The sequence below is a fragment of the Lathamus discolor genome, chromosome Z, assembly GCF_037157495.1.
Source record: "Lathamus discolor isolate bLatDis1 chromosome Z, bLatDis1.hap1, whole genome shotgun sequence".
In the NCBI taxonomy this organism is placed as follows: Eukaryota; Metazoa; Chordata; class Aves; order Psittaciformes; family Psittacidae; genus Lathamus; species Lathamus discolor.
Genome location: NC_088909.1, coordinates 97096830 through 97119059, shown reverse-complemented (window position 1 = coordinate 97119059; position 22230 = coordinate 97096830). Strand labels below are relative to the sequence as shown.

Here is a 22230-nt window from a genome sequence, read left to right as displayed (position 1 = left end):
TCTCCTCAGGATATTAAGCAAGAAGTGGTGGGGGAAAGGGAACTAAAATGTGTTCAGACTGTTAGGCTTCTGCTGTCAGCAGTATTCATCATGTGATGCATTTACCGCATATTGCAAAGTCCTGCAAAGCCGTATTTGTGTATACAAGGTCAAGTCATTACAAAGTAATGGCTAATGAAATTTGTGTGATAATTACAGGTACAAAGACAAGAGAGGACAGACCTGGAAGTCTAGTTCCCTGCTACCATTGAGAACCACTGTGTACACTCCCACTCCTCAGGTGTCTGCTAATGTGTTTGCTTGCTCCCTCCTTTGCCAGAAGGATCTTAAGAGTTTGTGCTGATAAGTCTTTTAAAGATTTAGCTATGTGGAGATTTTTTTTTTTTTTTTTTTAAACTATGATCGTAAATTTCTTCTGCCCTTCTGCCTGTGAGTTCATTACACATTCAAAGACTCTGAAGGATAATAAAGGATTGGAAAACCAATACTGAGAAAATAAGCTTCACTTGAAATTATAAACCTGTGTTTGTGCTGAGTTAAACTCAAACCACAAAGACAGAACCCTCTATTAAACAGACCTAAGTGAAGGTGCTGAGCTCTTCAGAGGGATGGGACTGCAGAATAAAAATTGTCTGAGCTTCATAAAAGGTTGCTTGACTCTTCCTCATTGTTTATCATGTCCGCTTCTGCACAAAATTTTAACTAATTTTTGAAATATTTTGGGTTGTCAAAATAATGCTTTGGAAACTCTTGATATTTCCAGCTTAATTTTACCAAAAAGATCTATCTTAGCTAGTTCAGAAGCTTATTAGAGTGCTGGATGGAGTTTATTTGAGTTAGAAACACTGCCATGTGCTTTTTATTAGCCACTAATGAATGATAACTATTTTTTTGTTGTTGTTGCATAACACAATGGGGTTTTTCTTAGTGGGGGAAATGCAGTTCTTTATGCTATCCATTCTGCTAAATGCTGGATTTTGCTTATAAAATCATGTTTATTTGTGAAAATAAACAATCGACACTGGTGATGAGGCATTTATTATTAAGGAATATTAGACGTCGTGACTGTTGCTATTCCATCCGGCAGTCCTCATGACCATTAATGTGCTAACTGTAGCAATATAGTAATTTTGCATGGGCAAACACTGCTGCAAAAGCATGCACATAGTATCAGCACTAGACAAATCTTGCAATGATCAAAGGATAAGCTCATCTTTGCAACTCTGAATGCTAGGCAGTGTCATCTTCTCTTTTGTCCAATACTCAGGAATAAATATATTCGTATCTGATAGAACATTTCTGAGAATATAAATGACAACAAACACAATTAAAATAACTTTTCATGCTGTGAAATTTCTGTAAAAGTTGCCCATCTGAAATGTCTATCATATGCTTCATTTTACACTTGCTGGTGGAAAACCTTCCTGGACTCTCTCTGTTTTTTCCACTTATTTCTGTGAAGGATGTCTGTGATCAATTTGGGGAAACTAGCTACTTTTAGGTGAATAAAAACTTTGAAGGAATTAATATTTTAAGGAACAGGACCCACAAGCCTGAAAGCAGTTTATACATATTTTGCCTTTTTCTTTTTCACAAAAAACAACAGCAGTACCAGCAACAAAATCACAAGATTATATTCAAGCAATACAAGAATATCAGCAATGGTAATACCTTCTCATGTATAAATATGCCATTCTATTCTCTGTGTAGACCAAAACCAGCATCTAAATCCCAGAGTAGCGATGGTGTGTTACTGTTCCCATGTGCAACTTTTACGACTGCAGCTCTAAGTATTTTTTTATCAGAGCATTTATTCAACTTTTTGTTTTTCTTTATCTTTGTGAAAAATGGCTGCTTAGGAATTAAATTTGACAAAAATAGAGGAAAGAAAAAAATGTGGGTAACAGCTTCACTGAGTTTCTCTGCTGTAAGTGCTAGCCCATCTTTTTAAGGCATTTGTCATGTATTGATTTTATCCTGTGCTCTGAAGTAGTCTGAACGGTTGGGCACTCCCATCTGAACACCTCTGACTTTCCAATTCAATGCTTACAAGGAATATCATAGTCAGGTTCTTGTTACCTCTACAGTCCTGTCAGTACCATGGTTGGAGGTGAAGTGAAATGATATAAACCAAAAATACTTTATTTTAATTTCCATGCTGTTTTTAAGTTTCATTTCACTGGTCTTAGTCTATTAAATGATCCCAAAACAGGTGAAACATCATAATAGAATTTTATGGTGAGTGAGGGTAGAGAAGAACAAGACAAAAATTATCAGCTGGGGCAGGTAATCCTTAAACCATGTGTATACGGGGGAAAAAAGTACATGGGAGAACATTTTTTGATAGATGCGTTAATATTGTTTAAGCAAGTTTGACTGTCTCCTTCCTAAGTCAGAATAGCGTTGCTCTGTATATCTGTAATATGCAATGCATACAAATGTGAAGAGTACTCAGCAAGAGAAAGTCAATATTAGCACAGTTTTCTACATAAACTTCCTGCTGCCTACTCACTCTTACGTGGCTTTTGCTTCCTAGTGGCATGCTAGGAGCAGCAGCAGAAATGACATACTTTGCCACTGATCATTTCTTTGTACATACCTGTCCCAAGTTACAGTCTACCCGTTTTCACGCTGCTCCATGATTACATCTATGTGAACCTCGTTAGAGGGCAAGGCAGAGAGCCAGCAGCCCCGGTTAGCAATGCTGTGCCACTCCACAGAGTTAAGGTCTGGGGAAAAGTGCCACTGTGCTGCAGAGGTGATCCTGTGATAGCATCACTTTGGAAAGTACCTGATTTTCAATAAAACCTTTATACTGGTGAACTGGCAGGAGCTTCTGACTCCCATTGCTATAGCATGCTATGACAATAAATGTTTCTTCACGGTTCTTCAGTCTATGCTATCTTTATGTCTGCAGACAGGACAAGACTTCCTGAAAAATGCTCTACTGCATTTCCATTGGGTTGACATGTGAAGGTGGTTTTACTATTTATGACACAAGTTTGACGTGTTCATGAGTGAATTAGCAGCATTCTTTCATGTACACATGCACTGTCATGCTTACGGGAAAAAATGGGCTTTCCAGATACTGTTTGTGCGTAGCTACCGTGCAGAACTCCCTGAAAGTTCTTCAAGTCAATGCTCTGGCTCTTTAAAATCATCATAATCCAATCTCTATACTCTTATAAACATTAGCTGTTGTTGTTACAGTTATAGTTTGACAAGGAGAGCAGAAATCTCTTTCCAGTATTTATATTTTTCTGTCCTAGAAAAAGTAGATCTGTCAAATTCAAGAAAGAAGTCAGCTGATGCTGGCAGAGTCTCTTTACCCCAGCTATGTTTTGTGAAGGATATATTTCTGCCATGAAGGAAAGCCCAGCGTACTCCAGAGAGTCACGGTCAGGTGCATGCTAAGCTCCTGGTTTTCTGCTTGGGTGTATCCACTGTAATAAATCACTCTTTCCAGACCACAGTCCTTCCCATTGACATCTAAAGGTGATGCAAAGCACCTGCCATACAAAATAACCTTGCACGCAAAAAGTCTTTCTTTTTTGTGACTTGACCTTAGAAGTGCTCTGTCAGCTCAAATCTCAAGAAATTCTTTGAATACAAAACTTGCATTCAGGTATTAACCATCATGTTTCACTGAATTACTCATCTTCACTGCCCTGCACTCCCTGCTCTGTGTTCTGCCCCTAGGCTGCCCTCAGTGTCCCCTGCCATGTCACAGCCTCTTCCCTACCCTTTTTGCTGTGAAGCTCACTCACAGAGGGCTCAGATTAAATGGCTTTTGAACTCTGCTCTTTTTGTTCTGCAAGCTCTGTGGTTTCTGCCAATGTCGGTGCTCCTGCATTCTGCCTGCCTGAGTTCAGGGGAACTGAAAGCAGTGCTGCAACAGAAAATGCTCCAAACAGACCAAATGGGAACATCAGGCCTCTACTAAACCCTTCAGAGGCACCAGAAAACCCTCTTGAAAGTGTAGAATTCACCATAGCTGTCAAGAGCCCTGAAGCGTACAGCTGCATCCCTATGAAGTACAGGGCCTGCCACAGCACCATTATTCCTCACATTGCACAGCTTGTGCCTTGTTGACAGCTGCAGCTGATCATCAGTGTTAGTTTGATTAGATGATTAACAAGCTAAATTGCAGGTGATGTGCATGTAGCTGTGATGGCTGAGTTTGCAGCAACCTATTCGTAGCCCAAGGCAAGGGGGATGTGGAGAAGACCCGCTAGGCGGGCAGGCGGGCAGGCAGGCAGGCAGGCGGGCAGGCAGGCAGGCGGGCAAGCAGGCAGGCAGGCAGGCAGGCGGGCAAGCAAGCACGCACGCACACACACACACAAGTGGTCTTGCTGGCTGTGAAGTTGGTGGAAGCTGTGTGTAAGGCGAAATCAGTAGGGGCTGGGGTGAGAGAGAGAATGGAAGTGCAAGGCAAGTCTAAAGGGAGCTGGGCATGAGCAGTCTGTGTGGGGAGAACACATCTGGCATCTGGGGAGCAGGGGTACCCGAGCTTACTCACCCCCCACTCCTCTGTGCTCTACAGCAGCGTTCATGTCTGTGCCCTGCCTTCCCCCGCCATCGGCTCATAGGGCCCTGACTAGCTCTGTACCTCCCTGCTGGGGCTCAGGCTGCCAGAGAGGGACTCAGGACTGGCACAAGCCTCAGTGCATGCATGCATACGGCCATCTTAGCATCTGCTGTCACCAGTGTCCCAGCACCAAGGGAGGGGAGGAGAGAGCCTAAATTGGGGTAACGGCAGACTCGGTGGGAAGGGAGGGAGGAAACAACTTGCTCAAGGAAGAATTTGCTTAGGTTTCCTCCCCGTTCACCCTCATATAAATGGTGGGGCAGCGGATTATCTAGTGGCCTGGCTTTCCCCTTGGCATCCCCCACAGCTGCTGATACCAGGAGGAAGAGGAAGTGGAAAAGTAAGAGGAACAGACTGCTTTAGCAAGACACCACTGACTTCCCTTTCTCCTCAACACGTCCCTGCCTCTGCCTGTAAGGCAAAAAAATGTGCAAGAACATGCAAACATCTTACCAGGAGTTGTGCAAACCTGTGGGAGGGAGAAAGGGACACTGCATATTTTCACACTCAAACTTAACCTCCTTTCCTGTGCTCTTGTATGTTAAACCCCATCAGCTGTGCAAATTTCATCTGCTTTTAGTGCAGAGAAGCAAAACAGAAACCCATGTTCCCAAAATGCACCTCAGTTCCAGGCAAGGCCCTGCTCTCAGTGTTTGCCCTTCTGCACTAGCTTATGGAAGCATAGAGGATTTGCAGCTGATGTCTGTGCCTCCTCAGGTAACATCTAGGTCAGTTATCATGAGCTTTCTCTGGGAAGAGGGTGGCAAAGGGCCTTTAGCTCTCAAAATCTCCTCCTTAAGCTTCTGAAGAAAAGGTTTCAGGTGAGAGCAAATTAGGTTCTGTTAACATGATATGATTTCTTACAAACAGCTCTTCAACCTTTTCCTTTTAAAAAGTGGAAGATCAGACCTACATTTAGTAACCATTGCTGAAATCACACCAGCTTTTGCAAAATCAGGCTGCTTTTGCTTTAAAAATATGTTTGCTTAAATAAAAGAATCAAAAATATATTTTCATGGTCACATTTGGTAAGTAAAACAATCCATAATAAAGTTAAGACAAAAATGTCTTTTAACGAAACTCAATTGGCATCTTTCTGTTCTTTATGTGCTTCCAAGAAAACATCTGTCACAAGCAGGACCAAATACGAAAACATCTGAAACAGAGAAAATGAAAGCTCAACTTGAATTATCAGTTGCCATGAATCTTTTACCATTCCACCTCTGCACCCTTTCACAATGCTTCTGTGATAATTAGTATTATTTTTCTCATGGTCTTGAATTTTAACTTTTTAGTTACCATATATGCTGTATTACGAACAGGCCTCTGTGACAGGATGAAGTTAGGGTTCTTTTTTGCAGAGCTAAAGCTGTGTTATAAGGAGGTAGTGAATGGATTGGGATCCCAGTTTGTGCGTTAGTATCAGGTAGAAGGATGAGGATGTAGAATAAAGGTCTGGGTTGTGGAAGGGAAGATGCACATTAGAAGAGAGGGGAAAGGAAGACAAGAACACATTTCATCTCCAGCTACTGCCATTGTGCAAACAGGGTTTAGGAGTCCCCTGTGTAGGCCTGGCTTGCATTCTTTCTTGCTGTAGACCTTTTCTATTTATTTATAAGTCATCATTCATCTGTTTTCCACATGCCCTATGCACCATTTCTGTAACTCCTCCAGTAAGTCAACAGTTTAACCACATCAGTGGGAAACTCATCAAAGAACAAATGAGCTGAAAAAGTGAGCCTATGCTGTCATGGTGTTCAGTCACTCCAACTAGTTGTACCTTTTGAGGAAGTAGTATGTTCTCAGTGTTGATGTGGGGCATGGGTCAGCTAACAGTTACACTTTTAAATGTTTTCCCAAAAGGCTAGAAGTCTGTGCAATGACCTCAACTGTTTTTCCCAGCAGTTTGTGTCTCAACTACCTTTCCTCAGGTTTCCTACTCCAGAAGCTGAAGACTGTTCAGTACCACATAATCACTGAGAAATATTCAAGATTAAAAATACTCAAGGAGAGGAAGGAAAATGAGAGAAAAGGAAAGGAACCGTGGTTCCTTTCAAAAGACTTGCTTTTCAATCTGGATAATCTCACCGATAGAGGTGGCAGGACGCAGCATGTGTATCAGCAATACAAAGGAACATGGTATTAAAGTAACTGCACTAGAGGTGTGCTTAACTGAAGAGTCCCTAAACTACCATTGCAGTGGAGGAGAAGGAAGGTAGGAACACAGACTTTGAACATAGCTTCACGGCAGCTTGGTTGGTTAGACAAGAACAAACAAAATACAAACATCGTGTAATTTCTATGCTACACTTCTGCCCATGCATAGCACAGAAATTACATGGCACATCCTTCTTGTTCCCATCTCTCAAACAGTGCTATCCTGCAAGGTCTTCCATATAAGCCTTTTGTTGTTCTTATACTTTTCTTCTTCAACCATCTGACCAGTCAGAACTGGCCGAATCTCAGAAATACTTTCATGTAAGCAATCTCATATCCTCTAGTGTGAATTTTCTTGTGTGAGCAACACATTTTCCAGGACTGTCAGACACGAAATCGGGCATCTGGAAAAATGTTCAATCCAGTATGTTGAAGTTTAATTAAAAATAAATACAGCACTTTATATGATTTCTTAGTACAATTCCTGACATCAGTAACAAAGACAATGGTTTGGCCTAAGTAACAACTCCCACAGCATAAACATTTCAAAAGACGTAGTAATGTCAAAAAAGTTCCCATGGGAGTTCTAATCAAAGACAGTGAACCCCCAGTTTAATCCAAACATCTCTGAAAAGACTGTTTCAACAGAAATTTTCCTAAGCTCTTCTGCCTAGGATTTGCACCATGCCTAACATCCTTTCTATGGCCCAATCCTTTGGGCTTTTAAAAATGTTTATTCTTACTATCAATGGCTTCTGATCCCTGATCCTTAGAGGTAATAGCAGATTGGTCACAAAGCCTGCTGGCTTTAAAGTGACTGGCTAACCTATCATATAAACCCATAAACAAAGAGATGGGAAGTTAAGTAAAAATGCATTCATCTATGCCTATGACAATCACAGTAGAAAAACAGAATCAGTTTTCCATCTGCTGACAGCCCTTTCGTTAAAGTCAACTTTGGCAGACAGTGTACACAAACCCCACATTCTGAAGCTTTGCTAGTACACTCAGAGCTATTTCTTTCAAAACAAATACTTCTGCCTTCCTGCCTTACTCTCCCTTCTTTGTCCAAGACTTGTCTCTCTTTTGCTAACCTCACTTTTCACCTTTTTATGCCATACTTGGAATGTGCTACGTGGGAAAGGAGAGATAAGTGGTCCATATGCCCCATCTTCCATCATACAGCTGCCCTGCGGCCAGATGGATCTCAACTTTCAGTTATTGAGCGAAAGTGAACCCAAATTCCTGCAGCACTTTGTACAATCGTGCGTGCTGCTTTTTACTGTGGCGTCGCTCCGAGTGGTTGCGCAATAGTGACCTCTAATGGAGGAACGGCTCGCTTTACAAATCGTAGCCTCGCAGCATAATTTAGGTTGGGAGGGACCCCGGAAAGTCATCTCGTCCAACGATCTGCTTCGAGCAGAGTCAGCGCTCCCAGATTGCTCTAAGCATTCTTCAGTTAGGTTTTGGCTACATGCAAGGATGGAGACTGCAGTCCCTCTATGCTGTCCCAGTACCGGATTACCCTCAGTATTACAAAACCAAAAAACCCCAAATCGAGCAACCAACCAAAAAACTCCCCCAACCCCCCAAAATCAAACAACCCAACAAAAAAGTCCCAAACAAACAAAAACTACACAAAATAAGCAAACAACCAGAAAACCCACCAAAACAAAACCCCAAACATCCTAATTGGGATTTTTTTTTTTTTTTTGTATCTTGTTCTCAATGACTCTTTTTTCTACTACCTCTTATTCTATCCTTGCGCATTTCTGAGATCAGTATGACACCCTTCCATTAGATATTTGAAGACAGCAATAAAGGCCCTGGTTTGCATTTTTATCTCCAGGCTGACCAAGCCCAGTTCTCTCAGCTTCTGTCTGTCATGTTTCTTGGTTCCCTGATCACCTACTGTGAACACAAAGAACTGATTTGCCGCTGCCTTGCCCCACAGGAAAAGGCATTATGGGTTCTTTCTTAATTTTAATAATGCAAATTTTGTTGCTTAGAAAGTTTATTATTTGCAGGCACTTGAATCTGCTGCTTATAGGATTGTATGTGAGAATAAGAAGTGAAAATTCAGCAGGGTCTTTTTCAGTTTTTTTGTTTCTTTACAAAGGCTCCGAGCTATGATAGATCAGGAGGCAGCACATACCAGCATTTCTGCTCCAGCAGCTAGAATATATGTGGAAAATCAAATTTAGCAGTTTGTTGTTGTGCAGTATCACAACACTGCCAAATTTATTGCTGAGCACTGGCTAGATTGAGAGATAATGCCAGTCTGCTGGGCATCCATTAAAGGACAGGCCATTGCGTAGATCATTGCATAGAGTACTTTTATTGTGGGGGGTAGGACAGCTACTGACTGTGGTGGGGAGAAGAGCAGAGGAAGCAGAAGGGCACAAGTGGTTCGTTAAGGGAGGTCCATTTACTGGCTGTTCATTCTTGCAGGCTAGAATGAGCAGCATAAATTTGAGCCCTAGCAACAGCTCTTAGAGACTTAGGAAAAGAGTTTTAATGGAAAACTCATGTCATATAAGGAAAACACGCATATCAATGGAAACCTAGTGGTGGAATAAGGAATGAAATAGAGACTGAACTCTGAAAGAGGATAAGGTGGGACCAGTCATTAAAACAGAACCACTGGGGGATAAACACTTGAAGAACTGAAATTGTCAAAAGGATTTGAGAAACAGATTAAAACTCACTAGGAGGTAAAGCAGATCAATAGTTGTGGCTAAACCATTTTTTTGGGAGGCTTTGTACAGGAGAAGTAAGTGGGAGCATAGAGACATTATTTCTGAAAATTTTTCTTCTCCAGGGAGGATAAGAAAATTCAATCTCCCTATGACTCATTTTCAGAATCAAAATGCAGATGCCCCCAGAGGTTTACAGAAAGGTCATGGTATTGAAGAGGTTGTGACACTTCTCCAAGACTTTGTTATGCAAGTGACTAATGGGAAGAAAAGCTGCTAGAGATGTGTCAGCAGAAGTGAAAGGAACACCCAGCTGTAGCTGCAAATCCAAGTTGCACAAGATCCTCTGATCCCCATGTCATTCTGTGAAAATGTAAGCCCCGAAAATTTAAAAAAAATATAAATTTTGACAGTATTTATGAATTAAATTTGGCAGATTTCTTATATGACCTATTTTAAGCATGTGTAATAAATTGTTCTCATGAATTTTCCACTCTTATCAGTGATGACATTACAAGTTGGAAGCTATTGTTCATGACTTCAGTGAAAGAACATGGGTAAGGCTTTCTTTTTGTACCTTTCTGTGTAGTTTTTTCTATTCCTAATTTTTTATGTACTCCAGCTTTTTCACTGAGGGATGCTGCTGAAGGCAGCTCCTGTTTTTGCTCATTCCAGATTTTGCGTGTATAGCAATACGGGGACACACGTTAGGAGGAGCTATCCCCCGTGTCTCCCAGCGCCACAGTAAAGAATACCTGCTTGTCAGCTTGAAAACTTTGTTGGCAAGTTTGTTCCTGGAGTTTTCTCCGAATCAATTTGGCACCCCGGATGGGACCCTCTCTACTTGGCTGCAGGACCCGCTGAGGACAGGGCTCCCTAGGGCCCGCAGGAGTTTTTCCTGGAGGGATCCCTCAACTCATTCAGATCACTGCGGGAGCAGACAAGGACCATCTCATAAAAGGTATTATTTTCTTTTATATAGTCTGTAAGATGCAGGGGGCATCTCAGTTTGGTAAACTGGTTTGGTAAGTGTACTCATGGTTTGGAAGCCTTCCATAAATTGAGACAGGAAATCTCATGGGTAAAGGCGTATACCCCGCTGCTAGTGTCTGTTTGGTATACACCCACAAGAAACAGAGGGCATCTTGTGGTTTGGGTCCTGCAAGATGCAGTGGGTGTCTTGTAGAAAAGGTTTTGGTTTTGTTAGCGTAGGAACAAACACATAACCGCCGGAATGATTATATGAGGTGCTTTATTGCAGCGCTGGGAAACCAGGGGTACGCACCCAAATCTGGTTCCAACCTCGTCACATCGCGTCCGCAATTTATACCCTAAAAGTTTCATAATTAATACATATTCAACATGGATTACAACATTAAATTTATACATATGCATTAAGGATTGCCACATCAGTCTATTACAACATCAGCCTCTTCTGCGCTTGCGCAGCCCCCTCTGGTGGTCGCCTATTGGTCTTTCTGATGAAGTAAGAGTCTTCCTCAGATGAAGTAAGAAGTCTTCCTCAGGTTGTCCTCTTCACCTTTCCCTTACTTGAGTATATTCCAATCCTTGTGTGGACGCTAGCATTTTCTTATCTTCCTTTGACTGCTTCTGGTATGCTCTTTTGGCTATCTTATGCATAGGTTCTACTTGGGCATAGTCTCCAGTACATACTTTTCTAAATCCACTCATACGCCTTTCACCATATACAGTTACGGACTACCATTGCAACACTGGTTACGAAACGGCCATGATACAAAACTACAAAGTTATAACATTTTCTAATATATAAAATCTCACTATTGATTTATAAATTTCTCAAACATAATAATTTCTACTATTTTACACAATTCTTTTATCATACAGAATTTTGCTCTTTTCCAACAGTTTTACCCGTATACAATCACTAGAAGCAGGGGGCATCTTGTGGTTTGAGTCCTGCAAGACGCAGTGGGTGTCCTGCACAAAAGGTTTTGCCTTTTATTGGTATATATGCACAAGAAGCAGGGGGCACCTTGTGGTTTGGGTCCTGCAAGATGCAGTGGGTGTCTTGTAGAAAAGGTTTTGGATTTTACTGGTATTTGACTTATGTTGTGGCTTGTTATAGTTATGATTTTGGTCTTGTGATTTTGGTATTGGTGACAGGTTGTTATAACTGTTAATTGTTACTTTGATACAATTTTAGTTTTTGTCTCAAGTATTGTAGCTGTGTGGAGTGTGTCTGTGGGATGCCATGTGTGACTGATAATGGGAAATCAGCAGAGGGGAGAGATCTTGAAAAAGAATCCTTTAGGGTGCATTTTAGCACATTGGAAAGAACTGGGAGGGTTTCCTGGGGGCTCGGTAAATGAGAAAATGTTGATAAAATATTGTAACCAATGGTGGTCTTTGTATAGTTTTGAAGATCAGCAAAAATGGCCTAAAAACGGAACTTTGAATTATGATCTACCTGGACTTGTGCAAAGCGTTAGACTCTGTCCCACACAACATCCTCCTCTCTAAATTGGAGAGGTATCAATTTGATGGATGGACCACTCGGTGGATAAAGAACTGGCTAGATGGCCGCACACAAAGAGTTGTGGTCAATGGCTCAATGTCCAGCTGGAGACCAGTAACAAGTGGTGTCCCTCAGCGATCGGTGTTGGGACTGGTCTTGTTTAACATCTTCATCGCTGACATGTGCTTGAGCATGGGATCAGTGCTGGAGAGGAAGAGGTGGAGGGATGTGGGGCAGAGGTGGGGGAGTGGGTTCTTCTCGTATGGGACCAGATCCGTGTGCGCTTTGGGGAGTTTGGACGTTGGAAGTGAGACTGCCCTGCGGGGAGTGCCATGCAGTGGCTCCTGTGGCTGAATTAGAACTATACTGACGGGGACCTGGGGAATCTACCCTGGCAGATCCACTGGTTAAATTAAAACTAGGGACTAGAGGAAATAAAGTGGAATTTTAGTGGATACGGGAGCAATTTACTCGGTGTTAAATCAGAAGGAAAAGAATTTGCTACAGATGTGGGAGCTACTGGCCACCAAGAAAAAAAAAAAAGAGGCAAAAAGAGGCGTTCTTTCTGAAACCCTTAAAGTACAAATTCGGAAAACAAATAGGAACACATAAGTTTTTATGCATGCTAAATTCTCCAAAATCTTTATTAGGGTGAGAAGCAACATTTAAAGAAGGTAAAATAAGAGCTAAATATGATTAATTAATTGCAGTTTTGAGTTTAATTCAACAGAAAAGCAAACAGAAGGACCTCCTTGAAATAGAAGAAATTCTTAATCAGGTATATCTGGGAGTATGCGCATCTGAAGTTCCAGGTAAGGCGAAAAATGCTTTGTCTGTTCAAGTAGAAATAAAAAAGAGGGCCTGGCCAATTACAATAAAGCAATAACCCCTTAAAATTGCAGGGAAAAGGAATTAAAAATCATTGATAACTTTTAAAATATAAATTATTAATTGAATGTGAATTGGAATATAATACTCTTATCTTGCCCGTAAAGAAATGAAGTTGCAGATTGGTTCAAGATCTCAGAGCAATCAACAAATTTGTAGAGGATATTCATCCAGTAATAGCTAATCCGTATATCTTATTGACTAAATTGAATAATAATCAGAAATGGTTTGCCATCTTGGATTTAAAGGACTCTTTGTTTACCATTGGCCAAAGAAAACCAGAATTTATTTGCTTTTGAATGGGAAAATCCTGACACAGTAAGGAAAACCCAATTAACTTGGACAGTATTACCTCAAAGGTTTAAAAACAGTCCAACGAGTTTTCAAAGTCAGTTAGCATGGGAACTAGAATCATGGAAACCACCCACTCAGACAGGGACTCTGTAACAATATGCGGATGACCTATTAACTGCCACAGAAACAAAGGAAGAATGTGTCCAGTGAATGGTGGGATTATTGAATTTTCTGGGACAGAATGGTTATTGGGTATCCAGACAAAAGGCCCAACTAATCCAAACCCGAGTTTCCTACCTAGGATATGAAATAACAGGAGAAGAGAGAGAACTTGGAACTGATAGAAAAGAAGCCATTTGTCAAACTCCATGACCATCGACTATCAAGGAGCTCCGGATGTTCCTGGGAATGACTGGATGATGCAGACTTTGGACGCGTGATTATGGTGTTCCAGTAAGACCACTATATGAACTGTTAAAAGAAACCCCTCTCTCTTTGGAATGGACTGATTCAGCAGAGGAGGGCTTTAGAAATTTAAGAGACAGAGCTAATGAGAACTGCAGCTCTGTGACTTCTGGATGTGACTAAATCCTTTAGGCTATATTCCTATGAAGAACAGGGAATAGCTTTGGTGGTCCTTGCTCAGAAACTAGGACCCTATAAGAGGGCAGTGGTGTATTTTTCAAAACAGCTGAATGAAGCGAGCAAAGGATGGCCCGGATGCCTAAGGGCTATGGCAGTAGTTGTCATGCGTATTGAAGAGACCAGCAAATTTACTTTGGGACAAAAGATTACTGTACTAGTGTCCCATGTTGTGTCAGCAGTCCTGGAACAGAAAGAAGCCCACTGGTTATCTCCTTCATGTTTTTTTAAAATACCAGACCACCCTTGTGCAACACGATGATATAGAAATTGTGGTCACTAATGTTGTCAATCCAGCATCCTTTTGCAGGAACAACCAACAGAACTATTAACACACGACTGCTTGGCCACTATATGAAACTGTATATTCAAGCTGACCAGATTTGAAAGAAACCTCTGGAACATGCTCAACGAGAGCCCTGGAATTGGCTAAAGACAAAAGGATAAATATTTGGACTGATTCTAAATATGCATTTAGTGTGGTCCATGCACATGGTGTCATCTGGAAAGAATGAGGACTTTTGTACACACAGGGGAAACAGATTAAGCATGCTACAGATATTCTACTACTACTGGAAGCTGTTCACCTACCTGAGGAAGTAGCTATTATGTATTGTTGAGGGCATCAACAAGGTGACTCTGATCAGGAAATTTGAAATAATTTGGCCAATTTCGAAGCCAAACAAGAAGCTGAACAATCTAAAATCATTCCCTTAATCCCTGATGGCAAACTAACAGTTGAGAAATCTAAACCTAGATATTGAAAGGAGGATAGAATATTCATTGGAGATCTCAAAGGAGAGGAAAACAAAGAAGGTTGGGTTCAGATGCCTGATGGGTGAATTGTAATCCCCTATAACCAACTCTGGAAGCTAGTTCAGGGGGAACATAATAAAACTCATTGGGGGAGCAACTCTTTGTATAAATACTTAGACGAACAGATTGTAGGAAGGAATCTATATACCATAGTTCAATTAGTGATAATGTCAGCTCTGTCTCAAGAATAATCCTAAAACAGAAAATAGAAATCAAATTGGTACAACTGGGGAGGAAGTTATCCGGGACAGCACTGACAAATACATTTTTCTGAATTACCGAGAACAGGACGTTACCAATATTTGTTGGTGTTAACGAATACTTCTTCAGGGTGGCCAGAAGCATTCCCTTGTATAATAAATAATGCAAGACAAGTCATTGGAACATTGTTAAATGATATAATAGCTTGTTTTGGAGTACCAGAGGCAATTTTGGAGTTTTGGAGCACCAAAGGCAAATTCCGACTGAGGCTCGCCCTTTAGTGCAAAATAGTTACAAGAAATCAGCAAAAATTAGAAATTGATTGGCAACTCCATGTTCCATATAGGCCTCAGGCCAGTGGGCAAGTAGAAAAGATGGTTCATCTGATCAAAAAACAGACTGGTAAAATACATGTCAGGAAATTAATTAATATTGGTACCAAGCCTTACCACTGGCTCTACTAAGAATTCAAACTAAACCTTGGTTGAAAGAAGAGATTAGGCCATGTAAAATGTTACATGGAAGACCATATCAGTCCTAGTTTAAAGGAGAAAGTCTTCTGGAAGTGGAAGAAGGCTGTCTCAGAGAGTTTCTGGTCAATCTGGGAAAACAATTAGAAATAAGAGAATACTGGGGACAAGAGCGAGAGGCATGGATCATCCAACTCACCCTTTTAGATCCAGAGACTGAGTTTATGTTAAGAATTTATCAGGAAATCCTCTACAGGAGAAGTGGAGTGGACCATACCAGATAAAATTGACCACCTTTACAGCAATGAAGATAAAGGAAAAACCTGCTTGATACGTTATTCAAGAATAAAGAAAGCACCAGAACCAGAGAAGACATGTATCAGTCATAATTTGGATTTATGTGATAACTGGCGTACCAGCTTGGGACCAATACTTATACCTGAAATTAGTGCAGAATGTTACTAAAGTTGTTAATTGTAGTGGCTGTTCAGTGTGTGCACAGTTGCCTGAATCAGGAGAAGATCAGGACCTTCCATTACTTGGCATTCCAATTTCCAACACTATCTTATGGACAAATTTAAGGTTTGGAATAGTTAATCCTAATCCAAGTAAAGAATATTATACCTGCGTACAAAGATGTATTACACCAGGAACCAGAGTATGAGATTGTTTGTTTAAATGCCACAGGTGTAAGTCACTATCCGAATTGCAATCACACTATTAATATAGATGGTATTGTGGATCAGTGGTGGCCCATTCCTGAAGGGAAAGGATGGTATTGATTAGTTTCATAGTTTTCTGAGATGACTAATTCCATCTTTGGGAGTAAGTAAATTAGAGAAGGCAAATAAATATCTCAGCAACCATAGAGGAAACAGAAAGTAAAACCACTGATATAATTGAAGTGGAACAAGAATCAATGAAAGTTGCTGTTCCTGAAACAGATCTGGAGGAAATCTGGAAACAAACTGAAATATTTCATAAAATGGCCAAGGATGATACCTCCTGGGGGTTTGAAGAAATACGGAAAAAGTTAACTTCATGGTTACCTGATATCTCCTGGTTAAGGCAACTGGTTGCAGGAATATTAATATTAATTGTTTTAATATTAATTACCTGTGGTGTAACAAAATTTTCTTTCTGGAATTGTAAACGATCTATGATAAATTATGAAGATTGGAAAAGAAATGTAATTTAAGCATCAAGAAGAAACAGGAAACTATTTCAAAAAGACTCTGGATGGTAATGGCTGTATAGAAAATGTTGCAAAAGAATTTGAAAAAGGACAGAAAAAGGGGGGATTTGAGACAAGGAGGCACAAAAGCACAATGTAGTCAGTTCTAAGTAAGGTTAAGTTTGATGGCATTGTAATGGAAGGTAACTGCGGTGCTTGAAGGTAGTTGACATAGTTTCAGGTCCTTAGGAGCATAGTACAAAAAGCATAAGAAAAGTAAAATAGAGAAACAGGACCTGGGGATGGGGAGTATCTGGGACTATCAGATGTCCAGGATGGGCACAGTTAAACTAACCATAAGTAGAAGGACAGGATGAGTGTTATGTTTGTGGTGTTAATGAACCCATTAAGCTGGTGTAAACATCTACTGGGGAGTATCCCGGGACTAGCAGGTGTCCAGGATGGGAGCAGTTAAACTACCTGATAAGTAGAAGGACAGGATGATTGCTATGTCTGTAATGTTAATTAAGCTGGTGCTTCAAAGACTGCCAGAAGTTATGAAAATTGTTGGGAGAAGTAAAGGACCCTCAAAGAGCACCATCACATATTTGTATGCATGTATGCGGGAAACCTTCTGGAGAATGATTTAACTCATGTGTAGCTTCATATATAAGGATAGCCTGTTTAGCAATATGGGGACACACGTTAGGAGGAGCTATCCCCCGTGTCTCCCAGCGCCGCAATAAAGAATACCTGCTCGTCAACTTGAAACTCTGTTGGCGAGTTTGTTCCTGGAGTTTTCTCCGAATCAGGAGTCCTGAACTCCGATGGAGAATTATTTTTATTCCTTTCAACTTTTTTTTTTTTTTTTTGATTCACTTAAGTAGAGCATGAAAAAAAATGAATGTTCTCTTTTTAAGAAAAAATTACCTGGAAAAATGATATTTTATTGAAATGGGTCCACAATCCCCATCAGATTCTTAATCCCAGAATGTTGATCCAGGTATAGATGATTTACTAATAAATCATTAAATCATTACTAAATATTAAATCTTTTCCCTTAGGACAAAAAAATTTAAGAAAGTGCACCTTTAGATATCAAACTATCAGGAGACATAGACAATATACTTACATGAGACCCCTCTGGAATAAATGACTACAAAAAGATCTTATATCAATATAAATAATAAAATAAGAGTCTGTTATCAAAAGAAAAAGGATATTAGGGCAAATACTGCTAATTCACACCTTTAAGTGTGACTGTAGAGAAAGGCATTAACTTTAGTAAACAGTGATCAAACAAAGTTTCAAAGAAAGGAATCAAATGTGGAAGCTTGTTCTTGAAAGCAAAATGTTGTGGTTTGGTTTTTTTTTTTTTTTTTTTTTTTCCCAATTCCTTCAACAGCTTTGGTATTTTTAAAAGAGCATTTATCTTGGCAGTCCTGGAGAAAGGGAGCTGGGACCCCTGCATTAACTTGTGCAACCTACTCTTTGTTAGAGTAAGAGAAGCTGACACATAAATGACAACATTTTTCATGTTATAGTTCAGGTGGCAAAGAGAAAGATTGGGGTAATTTTGTATCTTAGAGTTAAATAAACGTGGTATGTTTTGTATTGTCTTCAGGTCTACATTTCCTTATGAAAGTGACTTATCTTTGTCCAATTTACATTAATAACACATTTTTCTATTTAAACTTTTTTTTTTTTTAACTCTCTAGGAATAGGAAAAACCCTAACGGATGAAGATTTGTCAAAGGTATGGGGTCTCTGTAAGCCTGTGTTTTGTCCAAGTTGCAAAGTAGAGGGGTAGGGAAAGTTGAAGTTCATTCCACTTGTCCTAAATGTTGCCAAGATGTTGCTTGATTTCAGTGTGAATGGGCTGAGCATAGACATGGCTGGATGTCCCAAGTCCTAGCTTGCCAACAGTTTTCCTTAGTAATGTCATGGGGCTCTCATTATTGTGTTGCAATAATTTCATGGGTCTCCTAAATTGGCAGCAAGAAACTGTAGGATAAGTAGGATGCCAGAGTTTGGGATGTTCTGTTGGGATGTTCTGAGTGCAGTTTTGCCATTTGTGCCCATCTAGAAGCATCACTGGACATTATGTATGCACAGACCATAGCTGTCATTGAGTACTGTAGACAATCCACTACTGTTCCACTGCTTGACTAGCTTTACCACTACAATACTTTTCCTGGCGTCTTCTGCAGTGAAAGAAAACCATTTTTTGGATTTCACTGGAACAGATGTTCATTTATACATTTTTAGAAGCAGCCTAAAGGTCAGAAACAATTTTTCTGTCAGTCTTTCTCTACTTCTTATGCTCCATTTGGGCTTGACAGAAAATTGTGCCTGGCTTACAAAAACAATAGCATCCTGAGCTTGTTATTAATCTTGTGAGTTGTGTTTTGCACAATTCAATTTCAGAGTCTGCTGTGTTGCTAGTTACGTTTCAAGTAAGACACTGGGACCTGCTGGTCTACTGCAGCTATCTGAAATCCAGTGACCACAGTGATCTTTGCAGAAAGGTAGAAGTCCCTCCATACAGGGTTCTTTGTGAGTCTGATCCTTTCAAGTGTGGTTAGACCTTCAACCTGTCATATAACTGTTCTAGAAGAAGGCAAAACTCTTTCTAAAATGAATGCTACAGAACTATGGCACTGAGCCCTAAGTTCTTTCAAGGCAGTTATGGTACAGTAGCTGTAGTCCAGGCATTGCCTGTGTGGAGACTTCTGTCGATGGTCATAAGGCAAATGGCTGAGTCTGCCACAATGTAAATGTGAAGTTAGTAATACTGATGAAGCAACAAGAATGTCTTCTAAACTGAGATATATCTGAGATATAAACTGTCTATATCTGCATCAGAAGATGTATCAAAGTTCTAATGTATCAAAAATTCTTTTGCTTCTTATATCTAAAAATTACCAGTATCACCGTAAGAAGAGAGGCATGTAAAGGCCATTTCTGCAGGTTAGAAATCAACACAACTTGTCTTGGCTTGGAGTCAAAGGAAAACTCAACCTTTTTCCTGTGTGTTCATAAGCCTTAATCTCACATGAAGCTATACCTGCCCTCACCTATTATTTCAGTGCTAGTGTTTTTTCAAATCATATTATGTGCAAGTGCTTTAGTTTAAATTTGTCTTCATTATGATGACTGGAAATAGCGAATTCTAGGTTTTGGTCCTCATTTGTATCTTGGGATTCTGCAGACCTAGCTCTGCTCCTTTCACCTCTTGCTACACTAAAACCAGAACCAACCTCAGTCAGTTTGTGCCCAACCTCAAGTTCAAAAAGTTCACTGGCTTTTTTTTGTGAGAATAAGTTTGTTTTCCAAACATGCTGATATATGTGTACTGTACGACTACCAGAGAACAAGATTGCCTATATTACTACTTACTCCACATTCTTCAGCTACTTGTTTTGCTCTTCTGATGTCTTTTCCTGTCTTCTCATCTTGCTATAATATAGAGTTCCACCCATGCGGTATCAAAACAAAGATCAAAAAATGTGATTTGTTTCCTTGGTGAGGCTTCTGGATTGCCTGTGGTGCAAAGATGAACGCACCTCTTTCCCCATAGTCCTGTATAACACTGTCAAGGAAATACAGTAAGCATATGAATTGATGGTTTGCATTACTCTGAATTGTCATTCATATTTGGATTCAGAGAAAACAACTGGTGCTTTAAAAATGTTTAAACAGAAAAGTGAAACTGTTAATTGTTGCTTATTTTCAAACTGCACTTGGCAATAGCGGAAGTCCCGTGTTCAATATGTTTGCATATTTACACACTGTTCTGAAACAAACACTTCTGTGAAAGCAGATAGATGTATGAATCATGCCAGAAGAGTAACTGAGAATTTGCCTTGCAAATTTTAACATAGGGTTTTGCAGATACAAAGGCTTCATGTGTATTTGGGCTCTTGAATGACTAGGCCAACTTAAAGAATCTCTGTGGCAATCGGAAATCAGAAAGTAACAGAATAGCAAGTTGCTAGTTTGGTAGAACTGTTAGCCCTGCTCAGATTCTGTTTCTGCATGTGTAAATCCAGAGTCAGTCAAGAGACTTGAATTGAACTATTAGCATAAACAAATGTAGTATTTTGCTGTTGATTCTACACAATGAGATTCATTACAACAGAAATAAATAGAATAAGAAATAGTTGGTTTATATTTTAAATATATAAAAATATTACTTATGTAAACGATTTGAGGCCATTGCTGCAGATTCATTAAGAATTTAGTCATTGTGTAAAACAGACAACTCAACCATAAGCATCTGAACTTTGTGGAACTTTGTTAAATATAAACAGTATTCTGCATTTAATCCTATTTCACATTGCCCTTTTTAAAGGGCTACTCGCAGTGAGCAAAATTGGACCTTTTTTCCCCTGAAGCTACTGAATTCTACAGCTCGGGCTCCTCTCTAAGTTTCATGGGATACCTTAAAAAATATTGACAACCTCAAATAAAGAATACTTCTTTAATAATATTAACTTCAAAGAAAGATTGCTTTATTTGCGCATATGTACCATGATAAAAGTATAAAGCTACTCCAGGAGTTCTGAACTATTTCCCATTACAAAGATGGCCTGAAAAGCTATTCAGATTTCACAATTTTCAATATTGATCTGTAAAATCATTTATCTTGAAATTACTGGTTTGGTTTATTAACAAAATACTTACAAAAACAGATGCATATATAGAGCTTGGGATTTTAAACCCCCTCTTTTTAAGGAAGCATGTAAATGCATAAAGCTTGAGTGTTTGCATTTTTTTTTTTTTTTTTTAAGTTACAAAGTACTTCTAAACCAAAGTAAGGCAGTGCAATTGCTCTCTGTTCTCTGGAAGTCTTGTTAAAAGGTTTGACCTATTCCATTTAGTTTCTTGCTGTTATATTGACACTTGACTGTGGCATTCTTTTAGGTATGCAAACTAATTTATCAGCTTAGCATTAAAAGCAGCTGTTTTCCTTAATTTGAATGACAGAATCAGTAAGACACAAACAAACCAGTTCACATGATGAAAAAGCTAAAAAAACTTAAAGCGTTTCTTCATGAGCTCAAAAGCAGGAAGTCAGCTGCAAGAAACTGAATTGAAAACTCTTAGAAATACGTTTAAAGTTTTACAGAACATCCACGGCAGTTCTAATACTTAATCTTATGCACCCATGTAATAAAAAGTAAATGGATCGAGCTCTGTACCTACCATAGTTTCTGGCTCTGTGTCTTCACAAGTCTGCTAAAGAATATGTCCTGTACTAGATAGAGTCGAAATGTTCTTCGTCCTTCACTGTGCACTTCCTTTTTTAAAGTGTATGTGGTCTATCCAGCCTTCACAGGAAAAGGTATCAGGAAAATCCTTGTTATGCATATTATCAGAGAACTAACAGAATTTTCAACAGGATTTGTTTGAGGTACACTGCACCACTGTGAAGGACGCATGACAGAAAAGGTGTATTCATTCATTTGATGACCACCAAGTTAGAACAAAAAACAGGTCTACACTGATGAAAATATTATATAGTTACGTTTTCTCTAATCCTTGACTTAATTAAAAAGATAAATGTATTTTACTTGTCTTTCATACTCTGGGTTCCTGAATTTTTATGTATTTAGGCTTCACTACCTGCTGTATGCATGCCTTTTTCTAGTTAAGATTTTCATGAATGTTTAAGATCTAAAGTAATTTTCTTCCTTTGATAAGCTGCACTATACTTCTGTCAATTAGGCTTTGACTATTCAGTTCTTCATAGCAGATACTATCAGAAAAATTGGGTTGTTCTGGTCTGACAGGATAGTAAAGTT

General features: G+C 39.6%; 1 long non-coding RNA gene across 1 annotated transcript; it reads right to left on the bottom strand.

Moving 5' to 3' along the window:
- Window positions 1–11475: 11475 nt before the first annotated feature.
- On the bottom strand, window positions 11476–21989 carry LOC136005609 (uncharacterized). Its single transcript, XR_010608814.1, has 3 exons — window positions 21632–21989; window positions 19823–20015; window positions 11476–12771 (listed from the first exon to the last, which is right to left on the bottom strand). It is a non-coding gene; the product is annotated as an uncharacterized LOC136005609 (long non-coding RNA).
- Window positions 21990–22230: the final 241 nt, after the last annotated feature.